Raw genomic sequence first — 26835 nt, forward strand, 5'->3', positions numbered from 1 at the left:
TAAAAATGTGAGCTGTTTCCACCTTTCCCAAGTATCTTCCTAGAAATCTTCAATATCATCACGTCCTATATGTTATCAACCAACACTTGAATATTGTACATGATGACTTTTTAAAGAAAACAACCCAGTGCTATTCTTAACGTCCTTAAATACTTCTACAAAGGTCCTTCCGGCTTATGAACTCATGGCAGTTTCCTCACAATTGTATACTTATCCTGTTTCACTGTCTCTCCTAGTCTATGACAAACTCAAATTTATACACCATCTCTTTCCTATGTTGTTACATTGCTAAAACTGGGGGGAAAAGATACAAATCTGCTACTTCCCCCCTAAAAGCAACAATAAAAATACTAATTATCAAGATAAAGCCAGACAGAAGTTTGTGTGTGTGTGTGTGTGTGTGTGTCTCACATGTTCTTAACGTCACAAAAGTTATCCACTGTTTATTCCAAAGGATAAGTTAACAGCCAAATATCTTGATACAGGTACACTCTGCAAGAGAAACTTGTCAGTGACTACACTGTAGGGTTTATAGCACTATAAAAATAAATTAACTATTGCATTAACTTAAATTCTGTCAAACTTTGAATATTTTTGTTTAAATGTATTAGTACTCGAAAATGTAATTTCCCTTGGTTAGATTTGGCCAAGATAAGGAATACTTCAACAAATTCTATTTGGGGAAATATTTTTTGCCACGAGCCTGTCAATATGAAAAATTAAGAATATGAAAAATAGGCATTTTAGTCAGAGCAAATCTTACTATTTTTGCAATAGCAGTTCTTCAAGCTCTTCATTTTAAGAAAAATATAGTTTTACAAAATGATTTTTTAAAAGTTTTTATGTGAATCACATAATGCTTATCCAAATTTTGCTCTAAATTATTTCAATGGCATTAAACTAACATACAAAGTATGCAAGTTGTGTACTCCGGGGAAATAAAGCAGACCGATCAGTTCTAAAATGAAAGACAATGGGATAATCCTCAGAGTGCGCTATTTGTTCCAGTCATTAAACACACAGGAAATAAGATTTTCTATTTAGAAAACTAATTCATAAAGGGCAATGACTTCATTAAAGCAAAGGAAGTCTTATAATAAACAGACAAAGATCAATTGTAAAATACGAAACAAGTAGTATAAAACTAGAAGGTGAAACCGAAGAGGAAAAATGGCATGAATTGCCCGAATATTTATTCCTTAAAACTCTTCTGGGACCTATCTCCAAACGGAACAATCGAGTTTCGTTATTTACTGGCCCAGGCCATGGCAGATGCTCGGCTTCGGGGAACAGCATAACTAGAATTCTACCAAAGGCAGATAACGCCATAAAAAACAAGACCGCTTTCATTATGACAACACTTTCCCCTCTTTCCAGGACGGTCAATAGAAAGCATATGAAATAAACCACAAACCACTCCGGACGGCCCCAAGGCACTGTGGCTGGCAGCTGGCCTCAAAGCAAAAGACCGGGTTCTGGTCGTCTCCGTGGTGCCACCTGCGTGACCTTGGGCAAGTCACTTCCAACTCTCCCACTGGCCATCTGCACCATGAAGGCGCGAAGGCAAATCGCTAATACCGCACGACTCCATGGCCCTGGGCGGAGTCGACTTCGGCCTGGGCAAGTCCTTAAGTGAAGGCGCATTAAATTACCAGAAAAGGATGCCCAGGGCCGTGCACCCCGCGGGCGCAGCCCTTCAGCGAGCCACCCCGACAGGCGCCGCCGCCGGGAATCCCCGGACAGCTGGCCGCGCGCGCAACGTGCACAGCGGTCTTTCCCGGGGGGAGCCGGGCGCGCCCGGACCTCCGGACAGGCACCCCAGGAGTCGTCCGCCCCGCCACCGCCGCGGGCCTCCCTGCCGGCCGCCGCCGAGAGCTGAAGTCAGAAAAACAATCGAGGACCAGGGGAAGGAGGACGCCGCCCGGAGCCCGCGCGCAGGTGAGCCGGCCCGGCGGCCTCGCCCAGGTGCGGCGCGCGCGGAGCGGACACGTTGGGAGGGGACGCCGCCCCGCATCCCGCGCCACCGGCCCCTTGGCGGACGCCGATCCCCGAGCCCCGCCGCCGCCGCCCGGAGCCCGGCCCCGGCCCCCCGCCCCAGCGCGGCCACGCTCCTCACGCCAAACTTTACCGCGCACTCGGTCCGGAGCACCCGCGCCGCCGCGGCCCCGGCTTCCACAGGCAACGAGCTGCCCGGAGCGGCGCCCACGACGGCCGTCCGCGCACTGCGCACGCGTCCCCGCGCCGCCTCAGCCCCCAGACGGCGGCCGAGATTCCGGAGCCGGCACTCCCAGCCGCGGAGACTACAAGTCCCGGCAGTCCCCGCGCGGCGCGTCGGCGAGCCGGTGTCTTCCTGGTCCCAGGGCGGTGGCCTCTCGCGCGATGGAGGCTGCGCGCAGAGGGCTGGGCCCCCGGCCGCGCTGCTTCCTGGGATTCGTAGTTTTCGAGGACCACTGGGCTTGGCTGGGAGGTGGAACTGGGGTTCTCTGATGTCATCGCCTAGAGCTGCGAGGCACAGGGATCTTTAAAAATAGGCTTCGTTAGTTTGCAGATAATTTGTTTGCAAGCTGTCCCACAATCGGTCCAAGTAGCACAAATTCACAGGCGGCGGCGTGACTTGCAGAAAAATGCTTTACAGCTCTGCGCGCCAATTTTTCACTCCTAGCCATTTTTCTCTCCCTAGAAATGTAGTTCCACCTCCTACTTACAATGGTGTTCATAGTGCAGGAGGCCAAGAGAAACTTAAAGAAGGAGTAGTTGAAATTCTTTCAGGACGAATGGAGCACATATATGTAGTCTCATAAATACTTGGAAATATTTAACATATTTGTTGAGCACCTACTATGTACCAAGTACCGCAATAGGCAACTAGGTATACATCTGTGCACAAGACAGACACTGTCGCTGCCCCTCGTGGAGCCTGCAGTCTGTAAGGGAGCTAGTCCACAAAGAAGCAAGATCATTACAGATTTCAGTAGAATGGCAAGGCTGAGCAAGTTCAAGAGATAGTGGCAGGGGAAGCCTCTTCAGAGAGGCTGATCAGGGAAGGTTCTTCCAGGAAGTAATATTCGAGCCGAAACCTGAAGAATGAGAAATATTCAAACATGCAAAAGAACTAGGAAAGAATTACATGCCACGCCTTTCACAATATACGCCACACTCCAGACTCTCAATAAATATTTGTTCTTTTTGTATCCTTCCTTGCCTCTCCCTGCACAACCTTAGATCACATCCTTCCCCCTTCAAAACCTTTACAAAATCTTTATCGACACCTTTCAGAACATCCTTCCTATATGAAGATGTACATGAGACAAATCAATGTCCAGTGACAGGACAAGCTATACAGCTGCTGGGACAGAAAACAGGAGGTAAATGCCAATGAGACTGGTAACATGGCTGGAATCCTGACTACTTAACTCCTTCTTTATTTGTGAACTGAGTTTGAAGTCTGGGCACTCAGCCTGGCCTCCTGATTTGCTTCTGTTTATGAGACATAAAATCAGATTTTGAGTTTGTCTCTATTTAAAGATTCTGAAGGAGGCCGGGCGCAGTGGCTCACGCCTGTAATCCTTGCACTTTGGAGGCCGAGGCAGGAGGCTCGCTCAAGTCTGGGAATTTGAGACCAGCCAAATCAACATAGCGAGACCTCACCTCTCCAAAAATAAAATAAAATAAAATTAGCCAGGCGTATTGGCATGCACCTGTAGTCCCAGCTACTCAGAGGCTGAGCCAGGAGGATTGCTTGAGCCCAGGAGTTTCAAACCCCTGGGTTGCAGTGAGCTATGATAACACCACTGCAGTCTAGCCTAGGCAACAAAGGGAGACACTATCTCAAAAAAAAAAAAAAAATCCTAAAGGAAACTTACCTGTTATCTCATCTGAATCACAGGTGTAGTGAAAAACAGTCCCAGATTTACCTGTATAGACTTACCTGTGTGACTTTAAGCAAAGGATGACATTTTGCCTTTCTGACCTTTAGTGACCTCAACTGTAAATGAGTATAATTCACCCTGTCCAACTTACAGAATGTTCTCAGCATCTGATAAGCTGATGGAGGTGAAAACACCTTACAAACTGCACGGAATGCTCCCATGCTACCTCTTTTGGACTGCTCATTTTCAATTGCCTTTCATCCAGCATGACTGTTCTATTACCTTTTGAGAAACCTTAGCTGTGCAGCTTTGCCAATGTCTGTTTCTTTGGGGTGCCTCATTTCCTCATCTGAATGATGATTGAAAGGGTATGGCCTCACCATAGTTTATACAGTGGCCAGAAGAGATAGTTTCCTTTGGTCCATACAGTGGGTTTTTATTGATTTAACTGAATGTGTGATTGACATTTAAAAATAGAGAGATTTCACACAAAAATCCAGATGTCATCTGTCTGATCCCTCTGGACATTTGGGCTTGCCTTCCCTGGCTAGAAGTTCTGGAAGGAGTCTCTAGCTTTTTAGCTTTAGAATCCTAGAAAATTCCAGATGGGATATTTGAGACAAACTTAAAAGACATTCCTTTTTTGTTTGAAATTCAAATTCAAATTTGCATCTTTTATTTGATCTGAAAATGCTAGCCCTGGAATCAGACCACTGAAGCAGAGAGCCTCTCACTCCTTCTAAGCTGGACCCAGAGGGAATCTTTTTCCTGATTGTTACCATTTGACATTGACTGGGTGATTTAAGATTGTTCCTTTGCTCTTTTTTGTATAACAAGACCCAACGATTATTTGACAGTAAGAGTCACATTTACATACAATGAAGAAAGCCAGAAAAGTGACTCAGTTTGCCCAAAGACACAGAGCAAGGTAATTCCAGGGCTACTTTGAGGTTGTGGTACAACTATAAGCAGAACTTGATAGCTCAGATCATCCCATAAATGCAGAGACCAATAACAACAACAAAAAAACCTCTCTGCTTTTCCTCCAGCCTTTTTTTTTTTTTTTTTGGATGGTGAGGTTTATTACATAAATATGTTTTTAGTGTTCTTTTAAAAAAAATTATTTGGACATGACAGTCTGGGAGCAAACCAAAATACTCAGGATGCACTGAAGGCAATGAGGAATACTGGAATATTCCATGGATACTTTTCATCTGAAGAAAAAAGGAGGACTCTGAATTCAACTTTCTACAATGTACCTTTAAAACATCACTGTCACCATCATCATGCTTTGGGCAGGTAATTACTTTGATGTTTCATATGAAAATATTTCTTGAACCCCTTCTACATACTTAGTGCTGGTCCCTGGATCCTCCAGACAGACATCAGCCCCTTGGAACAACACAGAGTGGAGCAGGGCAGAGAAGTCCTGCAACTTATTCCAAAGGCACACAGAATTACTGAGTGCTGGTCGCCTCTCTAATACCTGATTTCCCCTCTCTTTCTTGCTTTATTTTTTTCTCCTTAGCAATGGTCACTTTCCCCCATATTTTGTAAGTAAAATATATATGAGTCTTATTGATCTTGTTTATTTCCTGCATGTCCCACTAGAATGTAACCTCCACGAGGACAGGGATGGATTTTATCTGTTCTGTTCATTGCTGTATCCTTAGTGCCTAGAACAGAGATGTTTGTTGAATGATGAATGCCACCGCCCCCTTTATGGACAGAGTCAGAATCAGAAGTCAGGCAGAAGGAGCAACTCCAGAAGTAAACCCCTGTTGTATCCAGAAGCCAGAACCAAGACAGAACAAGAATTAAACATGAGCCAAACATTCTGTGAACCCAGCTGTGTTCTTTTCATGTACCTTTTGGAAAGTGGGTAGCAGAGAGTTAAAAACAGCTCTTCCCTATTTTTCAGTGCAAAAATGGCACCAGAACCCAGGAAGGGAGTCAGTGGGGTCACTTTTGTGGTTGAGGAATCAGGAATCTGACCCTGTCACTCAACTGGCAACAACCAAGTGATGGGAAGCATGATCCTCGGCCAGGATTAAGTGACCTGCCCAGATTACAAATCAGGTGACTAGAGTCTGGCTGGAGCTAATGCTTGCATCCCAGGGCTGGGGCACAATTCTCCTTCAGGAAGGTTCTGTGAAAGACCATCCACATTTTATGCTTACCGAGATGCAAGAATAGGATTTCTGAACAGGTCAGCAACCAACCCAAATTCTAGGCCCATGAAGGAAAAAATACATTGGGAGTTGTGGAGAATGATTGCCTGCAAGACTGGTAGAGAGTAGAACCCAGTCTTTCCTGCCTTGGGACTGTCAGGCCACAAGGAAGAGAGCCTGACACTGAACAACTGGATTGGACACCTAGTGCCACCAGAGCCCTAAAGGCTCTCCAGCAACCCTGTGATCTCTGGGGTCTGGTGAGGTTCCAGCTGCATCAGACCCCCGGTTAGATCATAGTTTAATTATCCTGACCACATATGGCAGGTCTAAGATGTTGGCAAGCCCTAAAATTGCAAAGCACAGCCTGCTGTCGTCCAAATGTGTGGACTCTTGCTACAATGTGATGTGAAAACTTGAAAAGCAAGATTTTCTAAAGTCAAAGTGATTGTCCAGGGCATATTTGGGTTGCTAATTGCAGCATTAAAGTGGGGGAACATTCTAGAAGGTGAAGGCTCTTTTCAGACAAAACTGTAAGAGGATCTGAGAACACATCCACCTTGGCCTTCACAAGCTCTTTGGCCTGTGGGAATTCCCCCCAGGTCCCAGCCCCTCACCTGTCCAACTCTAGCCAAGCTCCTCCTAAAGTCAAAGGCCAGCGTTTTATCTCATCCATCTTGCCACCTGCCAAAAAAGAGTTTGTTTACATAGGTTCAACAACAAGAACCAATGCCTCACGTGTTCAGCAGGGCTAAGTGTGTGCGAAGTTCTGACCCTCAAAGGAAGAGAAGCTCAGAGTTATAGTTTCTACCATGGGACCCTGGATGTCCTGGGCCCCAGCCCAGGAAAGGAAGGCAGGGAGCTGGGGCTCTGGAGTCTATGTGCACCAAAGAGCTGGTTGACCTTGGGCTCATCACCTTATTTCTCTGAGCCTCAACATTTCCTCATCTGTAAAATGGGGATGATGGTGGTTCCTACTGCACGGCCTCACCATGAGTCTTAACTGAAATAATGCAGTAATGCTCTGGCACATACTAGCACTACATCCATGCCACGGATTGCATTATTTAGTTCAGCCCAATTCCTGAGGCCACCTGAGCAAGATCATGACACATTCGGAGTCTCTCGCCTGGGCCCTGAGTAGGTTCTAGAATTACTTTGTTGTGGCCCTCACATGTATCCGGAGTGACTGGGATGGAATTGTGGTCTGGCCGGAGAGCAGGGCCACTGGGATAGTGCGTTGGAAAAGTGGGAGAGGCTTGACTTGGAAGGACTCAGGCTGCCAGTCTAAGGGGGGACTTGGATTTGTTTCCCTGTGTGCACCCAACACCTCTCTCCTGGCCACAAAAATAAATAAACTGGCGTAGATAGACTAGAGCAGGACTGAGATGATTTCATCATTTTCCATCATCGCTGGCTCCTTCAGAAACATTTCACTTTTACCTAAAAGCTCCCAGGTTGCCGCCCTCCCCCCACACCCTCCCTATCCCCAGACTAACAGCAGGGGCAGCTCTAAAAATAGCCTGCCTTCACTGACCCCCTGGCATGTAAATACATCTTTGTTCCTGGCTGGCATTTAATAACAGTACTTTAGGGTGAAACAAAAGCTGTAATCAGAGCCCAACAATGGAAGCTGCAGTCAGAGCTGAACAATACTCAGAATTCCCATGGTGACCCCACCCCCATCCGCAGCTGTGAGAACCAGAAGTCTCAAGCATGAATTCCATTCACAATTCTTCGCCCAGTCCCACTGTGGCTTATTCGAATCACGACTTTCCTGCCTCCTCAGCGGGGCTTTCATGGGGTTGAGAAGGGCTGCCAAGCCTGGGCCCCAGCCAAGGGCAGCCGGCACAGGTGTACATGTGGGACTGGGGCTGAGAAGCTCGTGCAGTGGCACGGTGACACAGCCAGACTGCCCCCAGGCTGGAGACTTCAGCTGCCATCTCTGCAGCGGCACTTCATGCAAGACTTCCTCCAGATAAAAGAGAGCTTTGCACCTATTTCCTTCTCTGAAACTGCAGTCTGCACATTCCAGGATAAGCCCAGCAGCTGACTTCTGCACCAAGTCCTGGAACCTTAGAGAAAGAAGGTTTTTAAGGGGGATTGCTCCTGTGGATCTCATGCAAGTCAGAATCTGCTGCACATTAGAACCACTGGGAGTACCTTAAAAAAATTCTTAGGACAAGACCCTACCCTAGATCAATCAGAATCAGTGGTCACAAAGAACTGGCATTGTTGTTTTTTCCTTCTTTCTTTTTGTTTGGTTTTGAGGTGTAACTTAAATATAGTAAAGTCTATAACTCTTAAGTGTAAAGCCCAATAAACCGTATCCACCATCCAGAGCAAGACACCCTTCCAACACCCCAAAAGGCTTCCTGTGCCAACTAGAAGTAACCACCATTCTGATTTCTATCACCATAGATTAGTTTTACCTGTTCTTATATTTCATATCGTTGTAATTACACACTATGTTGTGTACTCTTTTGGGTCTTTTTTTGCTCACCATTCTGTCTATAAAATTTATGTCATTGTGTGTTGTACATTTATGAATATTCTGTTTTGTGAACAAAGCACAATTTTTCTGTTTTCCTGTTAGTGGGTATCTGATTTTCCAGTTTGGGGTCATTATAAATAAAGCTGTTATGAACATTCTTATGCAAGTCTTTGGTGGACATTGTACTCTTTTCTTTTGGATATCGAGTGGAATTGCTGGGCCATGTAGTAAGAGTACATTTAACTTTATAAGAAACTGCAAAACTGTTTTTCAGAGTGGTACACCAATTTCATTCCCACCAGCAGTATATGAGAGTTCCAGTTGCTCCATATTTCCTCCAGCTGTTAATATTGTAAACTTTTTAATTTTAGCCTTTCTGGTGGATGTGTAATGGAATCTCATTGTGGCATCAATAGTGTCAAAAGATCTTCAGGTGATTCTGACACACAGCCAAGGATCTTACCTGCCTTGGTTTGTAGACAGGCACATTGAAGGCAGGGTAGGAAAGAGCCAAAGTCAAACTTGGAGCTCCCCACTCCTGGCCTGGGACTCTTCCTACTGGTTGCTTGGTACTTGTCTGCCTGCCTGTCAGAATAAGGGCAGATCTGGCTGAGAAGCTGGGTGTGACTTTAGCATCCCAGCACCACTGGGAGCAGAAGGAATTAGCAAAAGCCCTCAGGCTGGCTTCACGGAGAGCAAGGGGATGACCTGAAGCACCATGGCCCAACAGCAGAGAAGAACCAAGCTGTGGTTAGCACCTGGAGAAGCCAAGAAGACAGCAGTGAGGGCATCATGCCACAGGGCCAAGCCCCTGTGTCTTCTCCTCTCAGTCCTTCCACCTTCTCGTCACCCAAACAGAAGGAAGTTACCACCTTTGACTCTTCCTGTCTTCCTTCCCTGTATCCAGGAGATGCCCAAGTCCTGCCGGTCCTCACTCCTAAACATTTTTAAATCCATCAGTCCTCTGTCTCATCGTTTTAACCTAGTCCAGACTGTACCATCTGTGTCTGCCCCTGACCAGCCTCCCTCCAGAACAATATTTCTCATATACAAACCCGATAGAGCCACTATCCTGCTTAAAAGCCTTCAATGGCTCCCAGCTGCCTGTGAATAAAATCCAAACTCCTTCCCACAACTCCTGCCAGGCCTCTAAGCCTCCATGCACTTCCTTCCAGTCTAACCCAACTGCCTGGGGTTCCCCACACCCAAGCTATTCCAGCCTCCCATGCCTTAAAACAAAAAAGAAAATAGCTTTATTGAGGGATAATTAATACACAATAAACTGCACATATGGAAAGAGGAAAATTTGATACATTTTGACTTATAAATACACATGTGAAAACATTGCCACAATCAAGGCAATGAACATATCCATCACCCCCTAAGTATCCTTTGCCGGGTTCTCATCCCTGCCTCCTGCCTTATCCACTCCGACCACAACCACTGGTCTGCTTTCTATTACCACAGACTAGTTTGCATGTTCTAGAACTTTTTACAAATGGAATCACACAGTATGCACTCTTTTATGTGTGGTTTCTTTTGCTCAGCCTAAGTATTTTGAGATTCATCCATGTTGCTGTGTGTATCAGTAGTTCGTCCTTTGTTATTGCAGAGTAGTATTCCACGGTATGGATATACCATAGTGTGTTTACCCATTCACCTGTTATGGACACTGGGCTGTTTTCCCTCCGGTAGATTTTTTCATGTTGCTTCCTCTGCCCAGAATGGCTTTTTCCTCTAGCCCCATCCCACCCGCTAACGTCCCACAAATAAAATCTGCCCACACTGAGAGGCAAACGTTACACCCTAGTCAAAACTCATAGTCTCTGAGAAATCTTTCTGAGCCTTCAGGAGAAGCGGCCCTCTCTCCTCTGCAACTCACTGCTCCCATTTTAAATTATAGTAGTGTTTTCCCCAGAGCACCGGGATTTCCTCAAGGGCAGGGAGCAGGTCTTAATTACCTCTGTAGCCTCAGCCCCCAGTGCAGCGTCCAGGATGTAGGAGGGTCAAGGAGTGGTGACCTGTGCCTGGGAGGCAGCCCCTGCCAGGGAGGGTGGGTGAGCCTGGGGGCAGACCTGGCTGTGGAAAGGGAGGCTGGCAGAAAATAGGCAAGCCCAGTCCTGGAAAGGCACTGGAGACCATGAAGGACAGCCCTGCTGGACGTCCAGTGGAACAGACTCAGCATGAGCAAGATGTGCAGTTGCCCAGGGCTCACTTCTGGCAGCAGCCCCAGGTGACTTAATTCCAAGCTCTGCCAAGAAACATAGGAAAAAATGCTCAACGTCATGAATTATCAGGGAAATGCAAAATAAAACCACAATGAGATACCATCTTACCCCTGTCAGAATTGCCATTAGTAAAAAGTCAGGAAACAATAGAAGTTGGCTCGGATGTGGTGAAAAGGGAATCGTTACACACTGTTGGTGGGAATGTAAACTAGTGAAACCACTATGGAAAGCAATATGGAGATTCCTCAAAGAACTAAAAATAGACCTATCATTCGATCCAGCAATCTCACTACTGGGTATCTGCCCAAAGGAAAAGAAGTCATTTTATAAAAAAGATACCTGCACCTGAATGTTTATCACAGCACAACTCACAATTGCAAAATTATGGAACCAACCTAAGTGCTCATCAACTGGGGGGTGGACAAAGAAAATGTGACACACACACACACACACACACACATGTGCACACAGGGTGCTACTCAGCCATAAAAAGGAATGAAATAATGTCTTTTGCAGCAACTTGGATGGAGCTGGAGACTGTTATCCTAAGTGAAGTATCTCAGGAATGGAAAAACAAATAACGCATGTACTCACTCATAAGTGGAAGCTAAAGGAGTGGCACACGTGGTCACAAAGTAGTGTGATGGACATTGAAAACTAAGAAGAGGAATGGTGGGAGAAGGATGGGGGATAAAAATCTACTTATTGGGTACAATGTATACTATTCTGGTGACAGATACCCTGAAAGCCCTGACTTCAGCATAATGCAATTCATCCATGTAACAAAAAATATTTGTACCCCCTAAATTTTTTGAACAAAAAGAATTCCAAGCCCCCAGGCTCAGCATTAGACACAGGGTACCATAAGGCCTCTCGGGAGATGGAGCCCTATGGTGGGTGTCAGTGAGCCCAGCCACAAGGGACTGGGGCCTGGAGTCCTGGAATGGCCCAAGCTCCATCTCAGGCCCTGCCTCAGGGCTCCAGTGCCTCAGTTACTGTTCCCCTTCCAGTGGGGCATTTGGAGTTGCCAGGGAAGCTGGTCAGAGGAGGCCATTCCAGGCTTCATTGCAGGACTCCTTTCCTCTGATTTCTCTTGTCCTTCACTTATGTCAATTGAGTAGGTTCATCAGTGTAGTTCTCAATCCAGTGCTGCAGCCCAACAGCACCATGCAGAGAGCCCAGTGCTCCGGACCAGCAGTCCTCCATCCATTTAGGCTTTTAGTTATAAAGAGATGATCAGCATTGTTTAGGAAAACTCCTTTAAAAATATTAAAATGACTGATCTTTTGCAAAGATCTTAATGAGCACTTTTCTGTGATCCAAGCTTTTTGACCCATGATGCTACTGTAGAGGGATGCTGTTGGTGCCAGACAGACCTGAGTTCAAATCCACTGCTTGCTGGCTTGTGTGACTTTGAGCCACTCACTAAAATGTTCTGAGCTTCAGTTTCCTCATTAGGCAAATGATCCATCTGCTGCACAGAAGTTGTGAAGATGGGGCTTAGTCCATAGTAAGTGCTCAATAAGTGGCTTTTATGATGGCGTCTCTTGGGCCATTAGAGGAGACGCACACACCCACCCCCACCCAGCCCCATTCCTGGGTTTATCATCTCCACTTCCTGACAGCAAAGCTTTTCTCTGGAAGCTCTCCTGATTATCCTGAAATGCCCTCCTTCTCTTCATTCTGGTGCCCACATGCCACCCGCCAGACTGTTTGTTTTGGATGCATGAGGCCAGCCAGGGAGTGGCGGGCCTGCCCATACCATTTCTTGAAACAAAAGCTGCTCCCTGAGTCATTGCTGGGAGAAGCCATTGCGTCCAAGGACCTACACAGACATGTTAGAGGTAGGGTGCCCTGTAGGCAGGAGTGCTGGGGGTAGGTTGGGTGCACAGGCAGAGTGACAGGGACACAGGGCACCATAAGACAGGCAAAGGGTGTGGGCTTTATCCAGGGGAAATGGAGAGAGAACACTGAAGGGTTTTAAGTAAGAGAGAGATGCGATCAGATTTGCAGGTCAGGTCAGTTCTCCGGACTCTTTGCACCGTGTTTCTGGAAGGGAAGGCCCCACCTACATCCCAGCCTCATTATCCTTTGCCCAACACAGGTGTGTTCTTCTCTAGTGAAACCCCTAAACAGACTGCACCTCTGCCCCATTTGGGGTGCACTCCACCTGGCAGCATTCCCCCATCCTTCACGTCTGGCTCGGCTCCCCCTCTGCAGAAAGCCTTCCCCGGCCCCCAGCACATGATCAGTGCTTTCTCCCTGGAACCCAGGGTTCTCTCCCACACACCCAGGAGGCAGAGCCACTCAGAGCTGGCTGCCCTATGGGGCTAATTCTTGGAGGACACAATGCTGTGGAAAGAACAAAACCAATTCACCAGATTCTGTCCTCAGCAACCATGTGGTCTTCAGAATCTCATCAGCCTCTCTGAGCCACATTTTTCTCATTTGCACGGTGGGGGGGGGGGGGGCGACAATACAACTCACCTCTCAGGATCGTGGTCAGGGTCAAGGGAACGTGAAAGAACTCTGTAAAGAGTGATGTTAAACAAAAACTGGAAAGGGGACGGGCTGAAGGGCTGGGAAGACCTGGGGTGGAACCCTGGCTCTGTCTCCTACGGGTTGACTGTCTCTGAACAGGCCATCCAGACTCTCTGGGCTTTCTTCCTCCTCTGTAGGTGGGGAGCTTAACACCTGCTTCTGGGGTTACTGGGAAAATCAAGTGAGTTCAGAGGTCGGCATCATACCTGACCCATAGTAATCTGGTAATGGGTGCTAGAGCCCTTCCTCCTCACTGCTTTGGATGTGGGAGTACATTTGTATCTGTTGATTGCGTGGCTGATCTAATTACCAACTGACCAAATAAAAGGATGGATGGGTGGTAGATGGATGGAGGGATGGAGAGATGGGTGGGTGGGTGGATTGGTGGACAAATGAATGTCTAACTGAATAAATGAATGAATCAATGAGTGGATGACCAAACTGATAGCTGAATAAAATCAAGCAACAGATAAGTGCCTGAATAAATAAATGAAAAATGGAGACAGTGATTCACTAAGTGCACAACAGGACAGGAGGGAAGTGACTGTCCTCCTGTGGCCTAGAGGCTGACCCCCTCCCACCTGCCCGTTGTGGTATGTGTAAAGCACTAGTTATCTCCAAGGCCCTCCCTTAGTGGCAGACAGGTGTCTCTGCCAGGTAACCAGGGTAACAAAGTTCCGGAAGAGAAGCAGCTTTTGGCTCTTTGGAAAGTGCATCTGGGCCTATCTTGACAACAAAAGCAAACATTCCGGGGCCAAGTGGACTAGAGAAAGTGCCCACTCTGAGCTGCCAGTGGAGAAGCTTAGCCCAGGTGCCCTCCCAGCCGGAGGGGGCCGTCCCTTTCACAGACACAAACCTCCTGGGGAAGAGGGGGCAGCATTTGCCTCACTAGAGAACATGCAACTGCCCTCGGCAAGCCGGGGAAGCAGGCTAGAATCCCAGGAGGAGGGAAGCTGGGGGTGGGCAGGGCTCTCATCCTGCTGACTGTGAGCCTGTGGGTCCAGAGATGGCCCTGGCAGTCACGGCATCCCCCTCGGGGCAAGGAGCAAAGACCTGTCAGCCAAGGACGCTCACTGAGGAGCCATTCACAAGTGCTGGCCTCTTTCTCACAGCCACGTTGGGAAGGAGGCAGCCAGGCAGCGCCAGCCCCTCTTCCCAGCCTTCTGCAGATAAGGAGGCCCTTGTATGGGAAAAGACTCGCTCAAGGTTAGAGAGTGACATCCCCGTCCTTCTCTACAGGCTGTCAGGATAAAGTTGAGACTCACTTCCAGTTCAATTAAAGCTTCCCATCAACTCCTCGCAGAACCCGTCAGTTCTGCCAGCCGTCCCCCTGCACCTGTCACCTGCTTCTCTCCTCCAGGCCCTTTTGCATCTTTGTGCCCAGACCTGCCACTTCTTTAAGGCCATGAAGACACTAGGTTTGTCATCTCCTCTTTGCTGATGGACACACAGACAAATGAGGCAAAGCCAAGTTACCATGTTGGCAGACTCTGTTTTAGACCCAGTTTTACACATTTTGTCTCATTTAGAGCTAACTGCAACCCTGCTAGGTATGTGTCCCATTCCACAGATGAGAAAAGTTGAGCTCATGCACCTAGGAAATGGAAGAGCCAGGACCCAAGGTCTTGCATGACTATCTTAACAGACACAAAAGAGTGCTGAGCTTAGGAGAAACACAACACACACACACACACACACACACACACACACACACACACACACACCCCAATTCATTTTAATGCCATAATCCTACATGCACAAATTCCCCAGTGGGAAAATCAGAACAAATCCTTGCTCATCAAAACCAAGAATAATGTCACTGAATCTGCATGTGTTTATCTAATGTACTTGTATGAAAAGAGTCCATCTATGATGTATTAAGAGTTGGTGGTATCATTGCTTTGCACATTGGGGCTCAAGAGGTTATGATTGAATTACTAGTGTTACTAGTTGGGATGGTTAATATCCACCATCTATGGAAACAGCAGAATCTTTACTCTCTGTTTTCTATTTGGGCTTAAAACTAAATTTAAAAATTGCCAGCTCAAGTGGGAATTTGAAATTAAGTGAGTTAATTAACTGAGTCCTTCTCAAGAGCATGGTGAAGAGGGTAAGGGGATGGGTAGGTTAATTGCCCAGGCCTCTGACCGATGATCGGGGAAGCAGTCGCTGCTGTATCAGGCTCCGCAGAGAGGCTATCCCCACGGGAGGGGGGCTATCCCCACGGGATGGAGCTATCCCCACGGGAGGGGGGGCTATCCCCACGGGAGGGGGCAGGTATCCCTCCTGGAGCCAAAAGCCTCAAATCCATCCAATTAGCCATAGTCCAGGCCACCGCGTCATCCCCAGGCCAAGGCAGAATGGATGTGTCCTTCCCATTTTCCTTCTTCCCAGTGTCTGTCAGGGCCCTTTCATCTACTTTAGGGTTTAAATTAAAAATAACTCAAACAATACATAGAATGTGAAGAAGGAAGTGAAAAATCACTCCCAATGTGATTATTACCTTTCAGTAATAATCCCTCAAAAATTTGGTGAACACCCTTCCAGATACCTCTCTACACAGATACATCCACTCATAGATAAAGCTGAGTGATTTTACAAAATGACATCATGCTCTACGTACTTCTTTTTCAAAACACTGTTTATTTTGAAATAATTAAAGTTTCCTGGGAGTTGCAAAGAGAGTAAAAGGAGGCCTCCCGTACCCTCTAGCCAGTTTCCCCCAACAGTTATATCTCACACAATTACAGTATAATATCGAAGCCAGGAAATTGACATTGGTACAATGTGTATGTATTGCTCTATGCCATTTTGTCACACTTGTAGGTAAGTGTAACTACCGCCACAATCAAGACATGGAACTATTCTGGCACAAAGATCCCCTTATGCCACCCTGTATAGTCACATCCACCCCTCTGGAAACCTCTGGAAACCACCCCTTCTGGAAACCACTAACATTCTACCTCTCTACAGTTTTGACATTTTGAGGATGACACATGCATGGAATCATACAGTATGTGGCCTTTTCAGATTGACCTTAAGAGCCATCCAAGTTGTTGCATATATTCATAGTCCAGTCCTTTCGATTGCTGAGCAGCATCCCATGGTACAGACGTCCTACTGTGTATTTGACCATTCGCTTATTGAGGGGCATTTCGGCTGCTTCCAGTCTGGGGCTGTTACAAATAAAGCTGTTATGAACAATCATGTCCAGATTTTTGCAAGGACATAGTCTTCATTTCTCTGTGATAAACATCCAAGAGTGAAATTGCTGGATCACATGGTCAGTGCATGTTTAGTTTTTTAAGAAACTGCAAAATCATTTCCCAGAGTGGCTGTATCATATTACATTTGCATCAGCGATACACAAGAGATCCAGTTTCTCCACGTCCTCACCTCCTTTTTGTCTTGTCACTCTTTTATATTAGCCATTCGAATAGGTGTGTAATATCCGAGATTCCTGCTTTCATCATTTCTTTGTGTTTTGAGAACTTCCTTTAGCCATTCTTTTAAAGTATGTCTGCAGACAACAAATTCTTCTAGATTTCTTTCATCTGAGAATGGCTTCATTTCCTCTTCATTCTTGAAAGGCATTTTCACTGGACATGGAATTTTAGGTTGATAGTTCTTTTATTTCAGCACTTGGAAAAAATGTTGGGCCACTTCCTTCTGGCCTGCCTGGTTTCTGATGAAAAAATCCGCTGTCATTCAAGTGGGTTTTTTGGTTTGTTATTTGTTTGAGTTTTGTTTTTTCCTCTATAGGAAATGTATCATTTCTCTCTGGCTGCTTTCAAGATATTTTACTCGTCTTTGGTTTTCAAAAATTGGCTATGATGCTTCTTGGCATGAATTACTCTGGGTTTATCCCATTTGGGGATCTTTCAGCTTTTTGAACCTGTAAGTTTATGACTTTTGCCATATTAGGGACATTTTCAGTCATTATTTCTTAAAATGCCTTCCAACCCTGCCCTGTTTCACTTCTCCTCCTGGGGCTCTGATGACATAATTTTTTAATAATCCAGTGGGTCACTTAGGCTCTATTCATTTTGTTTTTCAGTCTATTTTCTCTTTTGTTCAGACTGGGTAATTTCTATGTTTCTGTCTTCAAGATCATGAGTCTTTTCTCTGTCTTTTCCATTTTGTTGTTGAGTCCATCAATAACATATTATGTTGTGTTTTGCATATTATATTAATATTTTTCAGCACTAAAATTTCCATTTGGTTCTTCTTTGATCTTCTATTTATTTGCTGACACTTGGATTTCTGTGCTAAGAATTTCTATTTTTTTGTTTAATTCAAGTATGTTTGCAATTGCTTTTTGAAGCATTTTTATGATGGCTGCTTTAAATCTTTGTCAGAAAATTCTATTTCTGTGTCATTTTGGTGTTGGTGCCGGTTGTCTTTTAAAATTCAAGTTGAGATCTTATTGGCTCTTGGTATAAGTGATTTTTTATTGAAATATTTTATTTATTAAAACATTTATTGGACATTCAGTTATAATATTCTAAAGCTCTGGATCTTATTTAACTCTTGTGTTTTAGCAGGTCTTCTATGACACCACTCTGGGAGGTGGCAAGGTGCCACCGTGTAATCCTAGGTAAGGGTGGAATTCCAGGTCTTCCCCTTGGCCTGCACTGATACCCAGAGGGCAGTCAGAGCCAGTGGGTTGGCACAATGCAGTGTCACCCGCTATGTGCAGAATTGGGTTCCGGTGCATCAAGAGCCCAGCTGCCTGGGCTGAGCAAGTACTGGGTTGATTTCTTCATTTTCTTACATAAAATTTCCATTTCCCTGTGGAATCTTATTTTCTGATTGCCCTTGTCATTTCTAGACTGGGTCTGTATGCGTCCAATTCTGAAGATAAGTAAAATGATACCGGGGGACGAAAAGTATTATGGACTTTTCCTCCTACTCGGGGGATATACGGGAATTTATGGGATTTGCTATTCTGAGACAATACACCTGGGCATTTAGCAAACACCTATGTGCACCTGGCACTGGGCTAGACACCTCAGGCCAAGGAGGTGTTAGAGCATCTGCTTTTGAGCCCTTGTGCCCCAAAGTTCACTGGTCCTTTAGAACAATGTGTAGGCAGTCCCGCAGGTCGGGTGGTGGGAGGACCCCTGAAGTGGACTGAAGAGAGAGCATCGGGCCTCCCTCCCGGCCGCACAGACAGCCTCGCCCAGTGAGCAACAACCCTAGGCAGGGTGTGTGTCAGAGCACAGTCCTTCCTGTCTCTCCACCAGGGAGTCCCCAAGCGTGAGCCAGGCACCAGCAACCTCAGCGTCCACTGCTTGGCTGAACGCAAATTCTGCCTTGCCCCAGACCTACCGATTCAGAGTCGCTGGGCTGGGAGCCCCCCAGGTGATTCTGACACACGCTCAAGTTTGAGGCCCACGGGTCTAAATAACGTGATCTGTGTGGCTGAATTCTTGCTCTAACATAGCTTCAATGCACAGAGGCTGCCTCTGACCCCGGGAGCCCTGTGCCAGGAACTCTTTCCCCAAAGCCCCTTCGTGGCTCCGGGCGGGGGCGGGACGCAGCAGATAAAGGCGCTGGGAAGCCAGATGGTCTGTTGCAAACCCCAGCTCTGCTATTCACCACCTCACCGCGTGGGCGGGGCGCTCTGGCTTTTGGAAGCCAGTTGCCTTATCTGTAAGGTGACACTAACAATGGAAACAACCTAATAGGGTGGCGGGAGGTGACGTCTCAAGGGGACACCACGTAGCAACTCAAGCCATCCTAACTACCACTAACCATTTTGTACATCGACTCCTCACAACTTTGAAATCACAGTACCAGTATTCATCCTGAGCTCTGCACTAATGTGGCAGCAACGACTCCCCTCATGTGGGCCAGCTTCCCTGCCGGGACAGGTGCAGGGGACCGGGCCATGTCCAGTCCCCAACCCAACCCCACCTCCTGTCCCCTCTCATAGCGGTGTGGCTCCTCCCTTTCTTGGCAGTCCTGGACAACCCAGCGAGAATACCTCTATCTCCTGCTGAGGAGATGGTGGCTTTGGTGGCCCTCATTTGTTGGAGGGAGTTCACTGTTCCCCTCTAGCAAGACCAGGGTGAGTAGTAAACCACCTGAGCGGCTTTTCTGTTTCCTTTTCTGCTGAGACAGTCTTTGTAGAATTCATACACCAAAGAATAAAGAGCACTTTCAGGATTCTAGCCTTAAACAAACAAGCAATCTGCCTGTGCATTATACTACGGACTGTGCTCTGTGGCGTGGTCCAGGGCACAAACACTGATTACCCATCCTCAGGGGGATATTTGCAGAAATGGGGAGTAGGCACTTAGAAACATTTGTAGCATTTCGATGTTGCCACGGCACATGCATGATCAATGAGGTTGCATTTTTTAAGTCTTTGTTTTTCCAGTTACTCATTTTTCACTGTACTTTATAGAAGTGTCAAAGATGGATTGGGGGGTGGGGAATTGGTCCTTATCACACACAAGCACTGCCTCTGAAGGCCTTTGAGAGACTCAGAGATCAAGAACATCTGGGAGTTTGAGGACTGATTTGCAGGAGACAACCTTGCATAAACGAGGAGCTTCTCTGTCTTTCTTTGCCCCCCTTCCTGCCCCACGTTGGTACCACACATTTTAAAATTCTAGAATGACTCAGAACATCCCATCCTGAGAAAGGTGTTTAGAGGAAAACTTACGGCGATGCTAAGATACTTCTGTGAGATTTTCCTAAGCACTGAGCCACCAAAAGAAACTTTCCAGGGTACCCTTAACACCTGACCAGAGGAGCCAGGCTTGAGAAGGGAGGACAGGTAGGGCACCGTGGGTACGGGAAGATGCTATGAAACAACGCCAAGGAGAAAGCAGGAAGAGAAAGCCCCGAGGAGAAAGCCCTCTGGCCTTGAGTCTCGGCACTCTCAGGGGACAGTGAACTGTCCTGTGGCTGGAGGACCAGGCTGACTCTTCCAGGGCTTCCACGACCCTCCCTCAGGCCATCATGGTGGAAAAATCACTTTGTGGGCTTCCCAGGCCTCTTCCACTTAGCCAGTTTCTGAGATCTTCCAGCCCAGTGAGCAGGGGACTTGGAGACGTGCCACGTGCCTCTCAGATCCCCAGTGCCTGCCCCCCACTCTCAGTCATCACACTCGGGCATCAGCTAATTAGCTCAGCGAGGTTTGCGAGCTGCTCTGCGCTGGGCAGCATCCCGAGGGCCGGACGTTCCACGGGGAAGGAGGAAAAGCCCCTGCGCTCGTGGAGCTGTAATGGACAAGCCAGCAGGAGCAAGACCACCCTGGGGAGTGGCAAGTAGCAGGGAGAAAACATGAGAGAGTGAAGAGACAGAGTCGGAATGAGAAGCCTGGTGGCATCTGGCATCCTGCTTGCCACTGTGTCTCATGGCTCTCCAGGTGGCCTCAGAAAACGTGTTGCAGAGGAGGAGCAGTGATCAGGACCGGGAAGTGTCCTTCCCGGCAAATCACACATGAGTTCCCCTGAATAAGACATGCTTTACAAAATGGGAGATGTGGTCCCACCTGTGCTGTGAACCCAAGTCAGTGGACCTGCTAGGGAACAGGTATCCCAAAGAGAAACTTGTGTTCTCATACTCTGATATTTTGTACAAGAGAGAAAAAAAAAGAGAGGGAAACTTGGTGGATGCCAACAGGCAGGCCCTGCCTTGGCCTGAGGGTCCCAAGGCCGTATCAGTGAGTGGGCACGAACACGTTAGTCCTAATGCCAGTGGCTTGTGCTTAACCCCTGCAATGGGGAGCTCCAGGAGAACTTCCTGTTAAACCTCTTTGTGATACCTGCTGCTTGCAGGGTGGTGTGTTTGTCCACTGCCACCTGGGCAGTGACCAAGGCTGAGCTCTGCCGTGGTCTTGAGATGTAGCCTTCAGACTGCCGGAATGTGCCAGGCAGGACCTACCAGGCTGCAGTCATGCCATGTTGTGGGCAACACAAATGGGGCAAATGTCGCTTCCCCCGTCTATGCCTCACCTTGTCATCTGGGCCCCAAAGCCGCACAGCTTGTATCCATGAGCTGTCAGAGTCCCTTGGAAAACAGTCCCGTCATCGTTGTCCATGGAACGTCTGCTCACTGGGCTTGGGCTCAAATCTGGGTGACCAGGAGAGCTAGGCAGCCACACAGACACTCAGCCCTCTTGGGAGGCACCTTCCCTCCCTGCAAATAAGCTCATGCAAATGGACACCTGCAGGCCTAGGGCTGGCTGGCTCATCAGGCACACCTGCCCCACTTGGCTCCACCTGACTCTGGCTGCATTTCAGCAAATTCTTCCATTTTTACAGGACTCTACAAAGCAGCTGGTACTATTTAGTAGTTTCCTACAGCTGCTGTAACAAATTACTACAAACTTGATGGCTTAAGACACACATTTATCCTCTTACAATTCTGGAGGCCAGAAGTCTGAAATCAGTGTCACTGTGCTAAAGAGAAAGTGTCAGCAGAGCTGATTCTTTCTGAAGATTCAAGGGGAGAATCTGTCCCTCGCCCCTTCAGCTTCCAGGGACTGCTGGCAATCCCTGGCTTGTGGCTACCTCACTCCAGCCTGTGCTTCTGTGATCTCATTGCCTTCTGCCCCTTGGAGCTCCTGTCTCCCTCTTATAAAGACGCTTGTGAGTACGACAGGCCCACCTGGAGAGCCACGTGGTGATCTCCCATCTCAAGAGCCTTAACTCAGTCACATTTGCAGGGTCCCATTTGTCATAGAAGGGAACATTCACAGGATCTGGGATTTAGGGCACGGATATCTTCGGGGTCATTATTCTGCCTCCCACACGTCTCCATTCATTACATTCCATCCTCTGAGGAGGAGAAACTGAGGCTCAGAAAAGCGAGGTGATTTGCCAAAGTCACCCCACTAGAAAGTGGCTAGGGGGTGGGGTGGAATCCAGATCTGCAGGTCCCAGTGAAATTGAACGGATGGTACAAGAGAGTCGGGGGAGGACAAGGCGTCTGCAGTGTGCGCAGGGCCTGCTGCTTTTCCCTCTGCCATCTCTGCTTCTCCAGCATGCCCGAGCAGCCTTTGCTCCGCGTCTGTCGTTCACGGGTTAAGAGCTGAGTGTCTGAGCACAAAGGGAACACCTGCAGACTGTCCTACTTCAAGGAGTGACCCACATTAGAAGAAAAGAGCTATGCAGTGCACAGCTGGGGCCAATTTTCCCTGCCTGTCCCTGGCCTTTATGGCAGTCCAAGGGGTGCCCGTGTAGGAGGCTCACATGTGGTGTGGTCATTGAGTTTCTCAATTAACCCAAGAGTTAATACACTTCCTGTTACTTAAGGAGATGACCCACATCCTAGGGACCCAAAGACTTGATCCAATAGCCAGGAAAAGAAATGGGGACCTATCTAACTCTTTGGCACTGATCCAGCTTAAAAAAGACTCTTAGAGCAACATTCACTGTGTTAACTAAAGCATTGTTGATTCAATACTGAGCTGGTATGAGAGGAGGAGAACCAGCATTGTTCACTTCCTGGGTATGTCAAGGGCACATAAACGAACAGTTGCACCTGCCTAGAATGAAACGTGCTCAGGCCACAGTAAGACATCCAGTGACTCATGTTGGGGAAGCCAAGCAATTGGCCATGCTGTTCAGTGAGGCATAGACTAAAGAGAAGTTAATCACTGTGTTCAAGACTCACTGAGCACTTTATAGTGCGCTCAGGGCAGACATTGGACAACCCCCTGCTCCCAGCTGCAGCCATGGCACCTGGCTTCCTGCTTATTGTTCTTGACGCTGCCATCCGAAGTTTCCCTCTCCTTAAGGGAGTCCGGGAGCAAATCAGGCCCCTTTGGTTGGACGGCAAATGGGTCGGGGGAAAGTGTCTTTGGGTGCTCAAGAAACCTCTGACTAAGTCACATCAGCTCTGAGTGGATTGAGCTGACTCTCACATGTGTCAGTCGAGTGACCTTCAGCACTGGTGGCTGGTGGGAAGTGACCAGACCTAAAGCAGCAGCAAGGGTCCTCCTCACTGCTGGTGGGAAGAAGAATTGTCACAGCCATTTTAGAGAGCAATTGTACAATATCAAATTGAAGTTGCACATGTTCTTGGACCCATTAATTTCATATTAAAATATACTTAAAATATGCATATTTTAGTGATCATATTTACATACTTCAAACATTGTTTTATTTTTCCAATTAACAGTATATTCTTTCTACTAGAATACTAATGATTGCCTGGCATACAGATATATCCTATTTTTGTCTAATTCCTGCTGTTAGGCATCTAAGATCATGCTGATGTTTTGTATTATAAACAATGCTGCAAGGAATACCTTTGTAGCCAAATTGTTGGCCATTTTTTAGATTTTTATTTTATTAGTATAAATTCCTAATGTGGATTTGCTTACTCAAAAGGGATATATATTTCAGTTATCTCTTGCTAGGTAATAAACTGCCCCAAAATTTAGAGGTTTAAAACAACAATTATTTCTTATGATTCTGAGGGTTGGCTGGAGAAATCCTTTGCAGGGTTTCTTCCAGAGTCACTCATGAGGCTGCATATCACTGATGGGCGGGCTGGGCTGGAAGGTTCCAGAGGGCCTTACAAGTCTGGTGATTGATGCCGGATGAGGCCCTTGGTTCTCCCCCACGTGACAGCACACCCTCCAGCAGGCAGCCCGGGCCGCTGCACCACATGGTCCCAAGGCTCCAAGAGGGCCCCTGAGCTCCAAATTCCTGAACTCACACCATGTTTCTTCCGCCACGTTGTATTGGCCAAAACAAGGCCCAGGGCCAGCTCAGATTCAAGAGGGTGTAGAAACAGACCCCATTTGTTGATGAGTGGAGCAGCAAAGCCAAGGGGCGTGTGCACAGGGACACAATTCACCAGGGCCATTACTGTCACCATCTACCACAGTAGTTAACATCTGAAACTCTTTCCTATTAATATGCTGCCACAGTGACCGCAGAAAGACAGAACCCATTTACGCTGTCCCCAGCCAGTGTCCTTTGGGAATGCTTGCCTTTAAATAAACTGGTGCAACCACTTCCAGAAGGGTGTGCACAGTGTGTGACGGCAGAGGAGCTTTCTTCCCCCTGAGTGGCCACGGTCACGCCCCTGGGTGGCAACTGGGAGACCAGGGCAAATTAAGGGATCATGCAGGGAGGTTAAGGGATCCTCCCTCCTTTGGGCAGAGCAGAGCTGAGCTCTCCCTCTCTCCAGTCCACTGCTCCTCACGGTCTCTGCTTTGCCCCTCGCCTCTGCCTGGGTCACCCAAAAGCCTCTGAACTCTGCTCACTCCCCCTCTGACTCCCAACTCCTTTTCTGTACATCCTCCGGGATGACTTTCTCAAAATGCAAGACACCTAGGCTGAAGACTCTTTGAATACTCCTCCCTGCTCTCCAGAAAGACACCGAAATCCCTAATGCAGCCTCCAGGGCCCACGGGGTCACACCCGTCCTCGTCTCCGGCCTCTGCTGCTGGCTCCGCTGGCTCTGGCCACTCGGGCCACCTTCGTCTTGTTTTTTAAAGGCATCAGGCTCCCCTGCACATGTTGTCTGGGCTTGACTCTCCTCCTGAGCCCTCAGTTCCTCCTTTTTCCCCTTAGACTGCTTTATTGAGATAGGATTCATGTATCATACAATTCACCAATTTAAGTGTACGGGTTAGTGGTTTTTGGAGTATTACAGAGTTGTGCAGCCATCGTGACTCAATTTTAGAACATTTTCATCACCTCAAACGGAAACCCTGTGCCCTTTAGCTGTCACTCTCCTCTGTCGCCAGCCCTAAGCAGCCACTAGTCTACTTTCTGTCTCTAGATTTCCCTCCTCTGGACATTTCACATGGATGGAATCATATAATACATGTTTTTATGTGCCTGGCTTCATTCACTCAGCATAATACTTTCAGGGTTCACTGACGTAGCACATTCAGTCCTTCCTTCCTTTTTATGGCTGAATAATATTCCATCGTGTGGAGAGACCACGCTGCATTTATCCCTTGGTGGACAGCTGGGTTGTTTCCACCTTTTTGCTACTGTGAATCGTGCTGCTGTGAATATTCGTGTGCAAGTTTCTGCGTGGACATGAGTTTTCATTTCTCTTGGGTATATGCCCAGAAGTGGGAAGTGCTGGGTCACACGTAAGTCTACGTATGATCACTTGAGGAACTGCCAGTTTGCAGAAGCGGCTGCACCATCGCACTTTCCCACCAGCAGCGCAGGAGGGTTCTGATTTCTCTACATCCTCACCTGAACTGTTCTACTTCCCATTCCTGCTTCAGATCTCCACTCAAGCATCACTTCCCCTGGGAGAGCCCTCCTTAGTCCTGAACCCCCTGCTGGGATCTAGGTCAGATTGCTTTGCTTTATGCTCTCAAAGAACTGGGCTCCCTCTCTGCAGGGCCTTTGGGCAGTCTTGATTAAAATTAATCCATTAACACCTGTCTCCCTGACACTGTAGGCTCCACCATGGCAGAAAGTGTATTTTCTTCACCTTTGCAACCATAGCCGAAGCCTGGCCCCAGCAGTATCTCACTGCACATCTGTGCAATGAGTGAAATCAAGGAAGGAAAGTGCAAAGTTCACATGACTCATTCAAAGTCACAAAGCTCAAAGTCACAGGGAGTCACAAGAGCCTTTTGTCCTTTTTCTGCCCTGCCCATTTGGCAGCCACTAACCATGTGTGGCCACTGAGCACTTGCAATGTGGCTAGTGTGATTGAGAAATGAAGTTTTGAATTTTATTTCACTTTAATTTACTTAAATTGAAATAGCAGTCAGTACAAGTAGAAGCAGCAAAGTAATAATGGTACCCTCAGTACACAGCAAGTCCTGCTTCCCGGGCATTGGACCCTTCCTTTTCCAGAGCATGGCTTCTCCCCGCCCCGGAGGGGCCTTCACCCAGCAGTCCAGGCAGAGACCTAGGGTGGCCACAGGCCACAGGCTGGCTTCAGCCATGGCTCCTCCCCTCTGGACCCTGGGGGGTCTCCAGAGTCCAGAAGTGCCCAGTTCTTGCTCCATGGTGGGCACTGTTGTTACCTTGCTTCTTCTTCTTACACTTATAGCTATTTCAATTTAAATAAATTAAAATTAGATAAAATTAAACAGTCAGTTTCCCAGTTGCCCTAGCCATATTTCAGGTGCTCAAAGGCCACACTGGCTAGTGGCTACCACATGGGACAGAGTAGACATAGGACACTTCCTCCCTCCCTCCTAGAGGTTCCTCCCATCTCTGTCTCCTCCAGGAGAACCTCCCACATTCCAGCTCTCAAGGCTGCAGGGTCTACGGGCCAAAATCTCCACATCCCACACCCATCCCCTGTGTGCAAGTGGGGCCCGCAGCTACCCCCCCCCATCCCTGAGGAGCCCACTCTTCTCCCCAATAGCTTGGCCAGCCCTAGCACTCCCCCTTCTCACCCTTAGCTTACAAGCGCAAGAACTTCCTCTCCCCTCCCTGGAACCACGAGACACACCAGTCTCCAGGATGCAAAACCCTCTGAAGAGGGGAGAGGAAAAAGGTCTCTCCTACTCTTTCTAATTCATCCTCATTCTGAGAAGACTGTGGGAAAATAAGACCGTGCATTCCCCCAGGTGT

General features: G+C 47.6%; 1 protein-coding gene across 1 annotated transcript in view; it reads right to left on the reverse strand.

Moving 5' to 3' along the window:
* PLEKHA1 (pleckstrin homology domain containing A1) overlaps positions 1-2269 on the reverse strand; it is a 53908-nt gene extending 51639 nt beyond the window's left edge. Inside the window, exon 1 of the mRNA XM_045568330.1 lies at positions 2129-2269. The gene's annotated coding sequence lies outside the window, so the exon portion shown is untranslated. The remainder of the gene's footprint in view (positions 1-2128) is intronic.
* Positions 2270-26835: the final 24566 nt, after the last annotated feature.

Source organism: Lemur catta, chromosome 14, assembly GCF_020740605.2.
Source record: "Lemur catta isolate mLemCat1 chromosome 14, mLemCat1.pri, whole genome shotgun sequence".
Classification (NCBI taxonomy): domain Eukaryota; kingdom Metazoa; phylum Chordata; class Mammalia; order Primates; family Lemuridae; genus Lemur; species Lemur catta.